The following is a 12,046-nucleotide window of genomic DNA, read 5'->3' as shown; positions in this document are numbered from 1 at the left end:
TGACGTCATATTTGAGGGGGGTCTGACTTTTTGTGATGCCGTGTGACAAAGGGGGGGGGGGGGTCAAAAATCGTCCAAAATTGCGTGACGTCACTTATGGATGGCCCCTAATTCAGAACTGCAGGCAAGCGCTGTGGGTCACGCATTCTGAGCGCTAACCAGGCTCCAAACTGCTTAGATTGTGAGATCCGACAAGATCAGGCGTAGAAAGGCGATTGCTGGAGGCAAATTCACGATGCAAATGTTGCTGTTTAACACAGAAGCACAATGGGCCATTGGACTAAATAATTACATCACATCTTTTTTATAGAGATGCTATTCGAATTATTTTTTTATAATTTGCTAGAACTCTCCATTACGTGCATAAGGAGTTGTTCAATGGTAAGTGTGGTAGCAGGGGGCACTCAGTAGCGCATCAACTGCCTGAAAATCCGGCTACACGAGGCTGCCTCATGTGGCTGCCGTGTTCATGACTGTGGTGTCGGTGTGCGAGTAAACTGGTTCACATCGTTCACTCGCGGGTTCACGTGTTCAAGGGCAACCCGACAGCCCGCGATGTTTGGTAGATTTATAAACCCACCGTGACGTTAGTGAATTACCTGAAAATCAAATTGTGATTGTTTATTCAAGTAACGCCACACAAATGAGACCATCATAAGCACGATAATTATCGTGTTACTTCATCCACTCACTCCACTTCCTCCATAAATCGTGTAACTATTATTAGTAGTAAGTATTTCTAGATTTGAAGCTTTCGTGACTGCAAGGATTCATACTCTTAGGTTTTTTCGGTAAAGTCACGTAGGTAAAAATAATTAATAATAATGAAAGTAATAGAAATACAAATATTTATATTATTAATAATAGTAATAGTTCAATTTGTAACGCGCGCAAATTTGCAGATGTAGTGGCCGCAACTCAGAGGCGCGGAGCCAAGCTCAGAGTCGCTCAAAAGCATGATTGTAGAGGTGAGTTTTTAAGTGTCTCTTGAAGGAGGCGATTGAGGTGATGCTGCGAATGTGCAGAGGGATATCGTTCCAGACTGTTGGGGCTGCCACCGACAAGCGGCGCATAGACATGACCATCCTGGATCTTGGTATCAAGAGGAGGTCGTGAGTCGCGCTGCGCAGGCATCTGCCGTGTGCTGAGCTGCAAGTTGTCAATAATGAAAAAAGGTACGGCGGGCAGGCGGATATGAAGGCATTGTGGCAGAGGCAGGCGGTCTTGTGTGTGACCCTACTGGCGATGGGGAGCCAGTTGAAAGCACGGAGACAAGCTAGTGAGTCGAGACGGGGATGAGTGTGGGCAATGACGATGCGTGCTAGGTTATTTTGTAGTCTTTGAAGTTTCTTTAGGTTGCCAGCGGAGGTCCGGACTAGGACGGAGTTACAATAGTCAAGGCGAGACCCAACTATGCAACATGCCAAAGTGTTGGCAATTTCAGTAGAGATGAGAGGACGTATGTGTCTAAGAGCCTTCAGGTGAAAGTTACATGAGCTGATGATATGGTTGGTTTGACGGTCGAAGGATAAAGTTGAATCTAGGATGACACCGAGGTAGCTGAAGTGGTCGGTGAACTTGATGCTGTGACCGAAGATGTGTATGTGTGTGGGGAGTGCTGCTGAATTGAGACGTTGCTTGGTACCTAACATGATGGCCACTGACTTTTTCGGATTAAGGGCTAGGTTGTGTGCAGTGAACCATTGTTGCACGGCGGTGGTACATTCCGAGAGCCTCTCGAATCCAGATGCATTGCTAGAATCGATGGCGATGAATAGAATCGTGTCATCCGCGTATGAGTGATGCTTAACACCGAAGCTTGCAATGAGCCGGCCGATCGGGGAAGTGTAGGCTGTGAAGAGCAGGGGACCTAGAACTGAGCCCTGGGGAACCCCGCATAATGCTGTTGTTTCAGGCGATGTGGACATGCCCACCCTGACTGAAGATTGCCGGTCAGAACGGTACGAAACTATCCACTTGAGTGCTGAGCCGCATATATCGAAGTCGGATTTCAGGAGGGAAGTAAGGAGCGAATGGTTGATGGTGTCGAAGGCTGACGAAATGTCCAGACTTACAAGTGCAACAGTTGAGCCGGAATCAATGATCGTTAAAATGTCATCGAGCACTCTAGTGAGTGCTGTTTCTGTGGAATAGTTTTGAGGGTAAGCTGACTGGAAGCAGCAGTAGTTTGCGGAGGAGGTGACGTGTGGTTTTAGCTGGGCGAGGGCTAGTCGTTCAAGGAGTTTAGAGAGGTTCGAGAGGTTAGTGATGGGACGATAACTAGATGGGTCATCCGGATCTAGACTTGGTTTCTTTAACAAGGGAGAAACCAGGCCAGATTTGAGATTGGACGGAAAACACCCCGAAGAGAGGGAGGCATTTGCGATGTTCCTGATCATGATGGCGAGTTCCGGAGCACATTGCTTGAACAAGGAACCTGGTAGCACGTCGAGTGGAGATGACTTCAAATGAAGTGATTCAATTAAAGAGAAAACGTCTTTTGTAGACACCGGCTTTAGCATAATTAGAAGAGTGTCTGGGTTAGTGCTTACAATTGTAGGTACCATGAGCGGGGTACAATGGTGCAATGTGTCAGTAGACGTGCACGAGTTTGCGACGGTGGTACTTCTATATAAATAAAAATAATAGAAATAAAATCATTTTTATTATTATTTCAATAAATTTATTATTTATTTAAATAATTATATCGATTCTGTTTCAGTTCCACCTCGTATTTAAATCGCTCTGCTGGCGTCATGGGCTGGGAGTTTGAACTGGGACGAGGCCATCAGCTCTCGTCGCCTGATAGCCCAGCAGGGTCCCAGCAGCGCCCTGCCGCGGTGCAGGCCACCCGGCCACCCAGCCGCCTCTCTGTGGAACCTCCCTGCACCACTCACGCCTCACGCCGCGCCTGCTGCTTGACTCTGGGCACACCGACACGGACAAAGTGCCCCCTCCCCGGGCAGTGCAGCAGCTCTGTTAGCCAATGTCACCCAGTTCGTGGGGATCACTCTCGTATTTTTGTGGTCGACTCAGCCTCAAAATGAGTACCTGGTGCGGTGTGTAAACATCGCCACTAGGGAGACAAAGGCGGCCGGGCGTGGGGCTGGCCACCCACCCCCTCGTGTGCTGTGCCGGCCTCCATAGGTGCTCGCTAAAAGCACTTGCCCCAACAGTCTGTTAAGGCTATATGGGGGATCTTTGTCTCTGTGTGTATGTTGAACTTCTTTTGCACCGTACTTAACCAACCGTGCTAATCGGAGGTGAGGGGGAAGGACAACAAACTTAAAACAAAAAGTAGTTCTAAATAAAATGATTTGGTTCTTTCGGTCAAGTCACATAGATAGAAACAAAATTATTTAAAAAATTAAGTGAATAAAAAAAAATAATAAAAAATACTGTAGCCTGGTTCTAATCGGTGTGGGTGTACTGGCAGTCTAAAATGTAGACTGTAGCCTGGTTATCAAGTTTGATGAGTGTACTGGCAGTCTATAATGTAGACTGTAGCCTGGTTATTACGTTTGGTGAGTGTACTGGCAGCCTATAATGTAGACTGTAGCAATGGTTATTAAGTTTGGTGAGTGTACTGGCAGTCGATAATGTAGACTGTAGCCTGGTTATTACGTTTGGTGAGTGTACTGGCAGCCTATAATGTAGACTGTAGCAATGGTTATTAAGTTTGGTGAGTGTACTGGCAGTCGATAATGTAGACTGTAGCCTTAAAAATATAAAAAATCAACAAAGAGCCACGACGTTTCGATCGCAACACAAGCAGTCGTCATCAGGAAAAGGGGAGTTCTAAAGAAATTAGTTTTCAATCCAGATTTAAAAGTGCATAGCCCCAGTGGCTTCCTAATATCGTAAGGAAGGGCGTTCCAGACGGCCGCAGAAGCGCATCTGAAAGCGCGCGATGCGGTGACCACCGTCTTTGTTCGATGGCCAGCCAAAGGCCGCTGCGAGGATGGCCGGAGTTGGCGTGATGGTGGTTTATGCCCCTAGACGAGATCACCAAGGTGGTGGTGCTTCATTTGTGGCGAGCGCTTTAGAAGGTGGCCACGAGCCTCACGCGACGCGGCTCAGCCCCAGCATGGACCCTGCACAGAAGTGGCACTCGCGGCACTAGATGTGGTGCACGCGTTCGTGTCCATTGATGCAAGGACAATGAACACAATCCAGTCCGTGTGTGGTCATGGTTTAGAAGCCACTTGTCTCTGATTAACAACAATAATAATATTACCTAGAAAAGTATTTTTTATCTGTTTCTCTGTCTGCGCACGCCTTGCAACGCGCTAAGCCCCGCGGACGAAAATGCACTATTTGTTTTTACCCTCCGTCAAACGTAAACTAATAAAATCACATTTTGACTTAAAGCTTTCGTGACTGCAGGGATTCATATTCTTGGTTCTTTCGGCAAAGTCACGTAAATAGAAAATAAAAATTGCATTAAAATTAAATTAAAAATAAAAGCAAAAAACCCACGACGTTTCGATCGCAACACAAGCGGTCTTCATCGAAAGAACCAAGAACAATAAAATCACACTTTATAACAATTCACATTATTACGCTGATCGCGAACGCCAAAACACGCATCCGCGCATGCGCGGGAATCCCGTCTCGTGGTTTCCCCTGGCAACGCACGCGCGGGAATCTCGCCTCGTGGTTGCCCCTGGCAACGCAAGCGCGGGAATCCCGCCTCGTGGTTGCCCCTGGCAACGCACGCGCGGGAGTCCCGCCTCGTGGTTGCCCCTGGCAACGCACGCGGCGGCGTGAGGGAGCTTCCCCTTGGCGTCAAAAAGGCGGGAAAACAACACAGAGGCACGACGCTGAGGTACATTCTGCACGTTTTGATGTCCTCCTCTCCCCTCCCCACCTCAACGTGTGCAGTTACTACTACAGAATTATTACTGGCCAAGACTAATTAGAGAATCCATTGAAATTGAGAGAAATACAAATAACTTTAATCGCTCTGACAGCTACAGGCTTAGTGCGGCCTGGAAGCGTATTGTTAAATAAAATATATAACACAATTACAATTCCTTATAAGGGAAACAAACACCAATGAATAACAATTGAATGATTACCAATCTATTATATAATTACAATACCCTCCCCCTCTCCGCCTCAAATCACTGCAGCTGAATGAGTTACGTGATGACGTCACCGTGCTGCTGCTCTATATAAGAGCGGGAGCAAGTGGAGGGCTTCACCATTCTGGCGAATTGCCCGATGATGTTGGATGTGATTACCAGCGAAACGTCACAGTACTCACATTGTAAATGATGTTGATTCACTCTTCAACACACAGGTGGGCTAAAGTAGTGAACTATTTGTCCTTTTTCGATTTAAAGCTTTCGTGACTGCAGGGATTCATCTTCTTGGTTCTTTCGGTAAAGTCACGTAGAAGGGAAGTAATAAAATAATAAAAATAAAACATAATAAAACAATTCTCACGACGTTTCGGCCACAACGCAAGCAGCCATCCTCAGGCGAAGAATGAAACACCCCAAGCTTGGAGCGTATATTTAAGCTGGGTTAGAGGGGGGGGAGGTGGGAAGAAGAGCGCCTAAACAAAATAATTTGCATATCAAGAGGAATTCAGCATATGGAAAATGCGTAGGAGGTGGGCGGGGGGGGTTCCAAATCAATACTATGCCCGTGCATTATGCAGGATTAGCAGCATCAAAGGGGGGGGGGGAAGTGGGGGAGCATTAACAAAGGAAAGGAATGTTAATAGTATGTAGCTGTAGTTACTAAACAACCACGTAAAAAACTACAGTATAAACCATCACTCCAACCACCAAGAAGGATCCTGTTGAGGAGCCTTTCAAGACCATCACCTTACCCTACATTGCTGGGGTCACAAAAAAGATCTCCAAAATCCTGATTAAACACAAGATCCAGGTCCGATTCAACACAGTACATAAAATCCGTGATCTGGTACCGTCTGTAAAAGATGTGGTTCCAGACATACAGTACCCTGGTGTCTACAAACTAAGTTGCCTCTGTGGTAGCAGTTACATTGGGGAAACCAAACGACATGTCTCGGACCGCATCCGTGAACATAAAGCTGACCTGAAACACTGTAGGACAAACACCTCAGCCGTGGCAGATCACTGTTACAACTCAGTGGGCTCACATGACATTGACTTCTCCAAGACAGAGGTTCTCTGCAAGCCATCTGGCTATCATGAGAGATTCGTACATGAGGCGATCCACATTTACAAACACAGAGACAATTTTAACCGAGAAGATGGATTCTGGCTTAGCAATCACTGGAAGGACGTAATAAACCATTTTGATACACATTAGGGTGGGTAGAATAATACATAGTGTTATATTAAAAATGTATAAGGTATAGGGTGGTTTATAGCAATACAGTATGTAATTTAATGTTGGTTTTGCCTATGGAAGTATATAGTACGGTATAGACGCGTGTGATGTAAGAGAATAAAGTTTAGATGGAAGCATATTATATAATTTTTTACAACGTAGAATTTTTCATGTATTACTTACTGTTAGTAACTCAGCTTATTGTAGAGTATAGTAAGTTTACTGATGATGCTATGTAGTTTATACTTTAGTTTGTCATGCAGTTTATACTGTAGTTTTTTACGTGGTTGTTTAGTAACTACAGCTACATACTATTAACATTCCTTTCCTTTGTTAATGCTCCCCCACTTCCCCCCCCCCCCTTTGATGCTGCTAATCCTGCATAATGCACGGGCATAGTATTGATTTGGAACCCCCCCCGCCCACCTCCTACGCATTTTCCATATGCTGAATTCCTCTTGATATGCAAATTATTTTGTTTAGGCGCTCTTCTTCCCACCTCCCCCCCCTCTAACCCAGCTTAAATATACGCTCCAAGCTTGGGGTGTTTCATTCTTCGCCTGAGGATGGCTGCTTGCGTTGTGGCCGAAACGTCGTGAGAATTGTTTTATTATGTTTTATTTTTATTATTTTATTACTTCCCTTCTACGTGACTTTACCGAAAGAACCAAGAAGATATTTGTCCTTTGTAAACGTGACACATTTTTTACTGTTTGGCCGTGTCGGGTGGTGAAGGGTTACGACACATTTATAGATTTCGATTTAAAGCTTTCGTGACTGCAGGGATTCATCTTCATGGTTCTTTCGGTAAAGTCACGTAGAAGGGAAGTAATAAAATAATAAAACATAATAAAATGAAATAATTCTCACGACGTTTCGGCTACAACGCAAGCAGCCGTCTTCTGAAGACGGCTGCTTGCGTTGTAGCCGTCTTCTGAAGACGGCTGCTTGCGTTGTAGCCGAAACGTCGTGAGAATTATTTCATTTTATTATGTTTTATTTTTATTATTTTATTACTTCCCTTCTACGTGACTTTACCGAAAGAACCATGAAGACATTTATAGATAACGCGATCTCGCCCAAAAACCTTTATTATCAATAGATACTACTACAGAGACAGTAGGTACTGCTATAGAGTCAGCAGATACTACTGTAGAGTCACTAGATACTACTACAGAGACAGTAGGTACTGCTATAGAGTCAGCAGATACTACTGTAGAGTCAATAGATACTACTACAGAAACAGTAGGTACTCCTGTAGAGTCGGCAGATACTACTGTAGAGTCAATAGATACTACTACAGAGACAGTAGGTACTGCTGTAGAGTCAGCAGATACTACTGTAGAGTCAATAGATACTACTACAGAGACAGTAGGTACTGCTATAGAGTCAGCAGATACTACTGTAGAGTCAATAGATACTACTACAGAGGCAGTAGGTACTGCTATAGAGTCAGCAGATACTACTGTAGAGTCAATAGATACTACTACAGAGACAGTAGATACAACTACAGAGTGAGCAGACACTGTAATAGAGTCACTAGACACTACTGACTCTATTGTGTGTAGCGTGTGTAGGTGTCTGTGCCTCCAAAATAAAGATTGGCGGGGGGGGGGGGGTAAAAATATTTTTGGAGGGGGTCGACAATTTGTGGAAACCTTTTAGGTCAACTATTTACCCCCCACTTTCTATGACTTTTTGATTCTGGACTTCTGCAAGCCTCTTTAACTTTGTTGACGGACAAATGGACAAACGGAACGCCGGGCTTTCACGATAGCTCAGTATTTGTCTATGAGCAGTAAATGTTATATCTTGACTTAAAGCTTTCGTGACTATAGGAATTCATACTCTTTGGGTCTCTCGGTAAAATCACGTTGATCGAAAAATAATAAAGAATAAAAAAAATCACGACGTTTCGATCGCAACACGGGCAATCGTCTTCATGTGAAAAATACAGCAGGAGAACTGCCTAAGCAGGATACATATTTATCCTGCCTCGGCAGTTCTGCTGCTGTATTTTTTCACCTCATGACGATTGCTTGTGTTGCGATCGAAACGTCGTTATTTTTTATATTACTTTTATTATTTGTCCATCTACGTGACTTTATGTTTTTAAGATACATTTTGAAATATATTTTTCCCCCGGGAAACGCCGGGTACTTCCCGCTAGTATTCAATACAATGCTGCTGATGACGTTGCTGCTGATTATCATTATGAAGTTCATAATTATCGTTTTGACGAAGGTGTTGATGATGAGGATAATGCGATGATGGTGATGACAATAATTAGGATGCTTTTTTTTATTTAAAGCTTTCGTGACTGCAGGGATTAATATTCTTGGTTCTTTCGGTAAAGTCACATAGAAGGGAAATAATAAAATAATAGAAATATAAAAAAATATATTTATATTATTTTATTATTTCCCTTCTACGTGAATTTACCGAAAGAACCAAAATATAATTAGGATGCTGTTGATGACAGTTACGACAATGTTGCTGCTGATCATAATGCTGATTATAATTATAACGATATTGCTGCTGCTGATGTTGATAAATATGACGATGCTGCTAATTATGCTGCTGATGACAGTTTTTAAGATGTTACTGATGATAACTATGATGCTGCTGATGACAGTCATCGCATTGCGGATGATGATGATTCTGAAAATGCTACCGAAGATGATAATTAAGAAGATGGTGATGATAATTCTGATTATTATTAAAACGCTGCTGATTATAATCGATTCGAGGTCACTGCGTGGACGATGTCCTCCTCGTGTTTCAGTCAAAGCGTCAAGGCGCAGCCCCGCAAGTGCTCGCTCGCACCGCTGCAGGTGGAAGGGGCTTCACTGGAGGCAGCTCGAGAGGGCGCCTGTTCGATTACTCCACGCTGACCATATGCCCTGGAAGAGGTGAGCATACCCACACTTTACCCCACCGCACGCGACGAGACGATCATAGACTGGATGCAGTCTACCCAGTAGTCACGCTGCTAAGAGAAGACACGTTTTGAAATATGTTTTTCCCCCGGGGCAACGCCGGGTACTTCCTGCTAGTATAAAATAAACCCCTAGAACAACAACAACAACCCCGACGTGTCACGTCTGGCGCGTTGGTGCTGCTGCTTGAGGAAGCGCCGCCGGCTGTGGCCACGCGCTCCTCACCTTGGTCCTCGTGCTCAGCCTGACGATGTCTCACCACTCACTCACCACTCATACTCACCACTCACTCACCACTCACTCATACTCACCACTCACACTCACTCACCACTCACACTTACTCACCACTCACACTAACTCACCACGCACCACTCACTCACCACTGACTCACCACTCATACTCACCACTCACTCACCACTCACACTCACTCACCACTCATACTCACCAAGCTCTTACCACTCACACTCACTCACCACTCATACTCACCTAGCCCTTACCACTCACACTCACTCACCACTCATACTCACCACTCACACTCACCACTCACACTCACCACTCACTCATACTCACCACTCATACTTACCACTCACTCAACACTCAACACTCACTCACCACTCATACTCACCTAGCCCTTACCACTTACACTCACTCACCACTCACACTCACCACTCACTCACCACTCACACTCACCACTCACTCACCACCCACACTCACCTAGCCCTCACCACTCAATACTCATCATACACCACTCATAGCCCTCAGCACTCGTGGTCAGCCTGATGATGTCTCACCACTCACACTCACCACTCACTCACACCACACACTCAAACTCACCACTCACCACTCACTCGCCTAGCTCTCACCACTCACACTCACCACCACTCACCTAGCCCTCATCACTCACACTCACCTAACCCTCACCACTCATCTTATACTACTCACCAGACACTCACCACTCACACTCACCTAGCCCTCACCACTCACCTAGCCCTCACCACTCACACAGCCCTCACCACTCACACTCACCTAGCCATCACCACTCACACAGCCCTCACCACTCACACAGCCCTTACCATTCACACTCATCTAGCCCTCACCACTCACCACTCGTCGTACACCATTCATCTAGCCCTCACCACTCATACTCATCTAGCCCTCACCACTCACACTTACCTAGCCCTCACCACTCATACTCACCATTAAAACTCACCACTCACTACTCATCTTACACCACTCACCTAGCCCTCACCTCTTATTTTACACTCCTCACAAGACACTCACACTCATCACACCACTCACCAGATACCAGTCATCACCCACCAGACATTGACACCACTCACTTAACACTCACTAATCGCTTGCCACTCACCAGATACTACTCACCCCACTTACCAGGTACTACATTCCTGACACCACTCACATAACACTCACCAGATACTATATTGAACCAAGTAGGCTTCAAAGCGATCCTTCATCGTGATTACCCATGCTCTATCCACTAATGAATAACAGCCTCCTCAAGCACTAACTTTCCAAATCAATTTAACAACGCACATATATGCACACCGCATGTACAACGCCTCTCAACCTCATCCAGGCCACGAGCTCAGACATAACTTACATTTGTGACCATGTTGTATTTATAAACCACAACTTAAAACAATTCGAAACAATGGCCAACCATAGTATAGAGGTCAGCTGTCTTGCCTCACGACAGATGTGGAGCGTACGTTCACAGGAAGTTCCTGTTTTTTTATGCTAATTTTGGTCACGTGACCAGGAAGTTACGATTTTTGATTTCCACTGTACCACGCGGGCGTCGGCCATTACACAGATAAGTCAAGATGGCGGCACGCATCGCATCTCAATGAGACCACAGCCGCACTTGTCCATTGTGGGAGCTTAAGAAGCATTGTCTGTAAGTTGTTTATATTCCTATAATATTGGCAATGCTGTTGTAATGTTGGAATGACCGTTATAGTGATGTAAATGCCTTTATGGTGCCGTTAAGTTGTAGTAAATACGAGGCCTAGTTAGTAACGAAGCCTGCGACTTTCCTTATTGTGGATGTTACTTGTGATTTAGTAGGTCGAGTCAGACTTGTGCCTATGTTGCGATCCTGAGAGTAAAGATGACGAAGTATCTCATCCACAGTTTAGTGTTATGTGTAATGCTGTACATTTGGGGTGCAGTGGGATGAATACACGATGTGTCTGTATGCAACGCACCAGCTTGTGCCTTTGTCTAGTTGTTCAGGGGTAATGTAGGGGCCTGGTCCGTCCAGGATCTATTGTTATCTAAGACAATGTTCTGATGCTGTGGTGTTCATTGTGTTGGTGTTTCCGGATTATAACAGATGCTGTATCTGTTTTTTCTCACCAGTTTTACCTTGTTACAATCAATAAATGACGATTGGAGTTGGACGTTCATCCTGGCTCCAAGGGTTTATTGAACGCAAGGTTATCTACTCGACTAGCGGTGCAACGCAGCGCACAGCGAGGCCGAGATATCAGCCCTGTCCCTGCGTAAGGCTCTCCGGGGCATACGGCAGCAGTGAAGACTGATGACTGCTCCACTGATGAGTCCTCATAAAGACGAAGCCGGTCTACAGTTGTGTCTTTGTTTCACTGCTGCCTGTTGGTTGGCCATAATTTCTAAATGTTTCAGTTTGTGGTCTATTATAACAACGTGGCCACACGTGCAGTTCTTTGTGCACATTAGCGAAGTGTTATTGAACACAGCTAAACAGCTGAATATTGCATCAGACAAAACATTTT

The 12,046-nt window shown here is 45.1% G+C and overlaps 1 protein-coding gene and 1 long non-coding RNA gene across 3 annotated transcripts in view; both read left to right on the top strand.

The window, feature by feature from the left end:
* LOC144736816 (uncharacterized) overlaps positions 1-12,046 on the top strand; it is a 674,279-nt gene that overhangs the window by 494,963 nt on the left and 167,270 nt on the right. The gene's annotated exons all lie outside the window — the stretch shown is intronic.
* Positions 9,114-11,698, top strand: LOC144736775 (uncharacterized). The gene is made up of 2 exons (XR_013588821.1): positions 9,114-9,242; positions 11,652-11,698. It is a non-coding gene; the product is annotated as an uncharacterized LOC144736775 (long non-coding RNA).

This window comes from Lampetra planeri, chromosome 3, assembly GCF_965212315.1.
Source record: "Lampetra planeri chromosome 3, kcLamPlan1.2.h2, whole genome shotgun sequence".
In the NCBI taxonomy this organism is placed as follows: domain Eukaryota; kingdom Metazoa; phylum Chordata; class Hyperoartia; order Petromyzontiformes; family Petromyzontidae; genus Lampetra; species Lampetra planeri.
The sequence above is the reverse complement of the archived record's forward strand: the minus strand, read 5'-3'. Positions and strand labels throughout refer to the sequence as shown.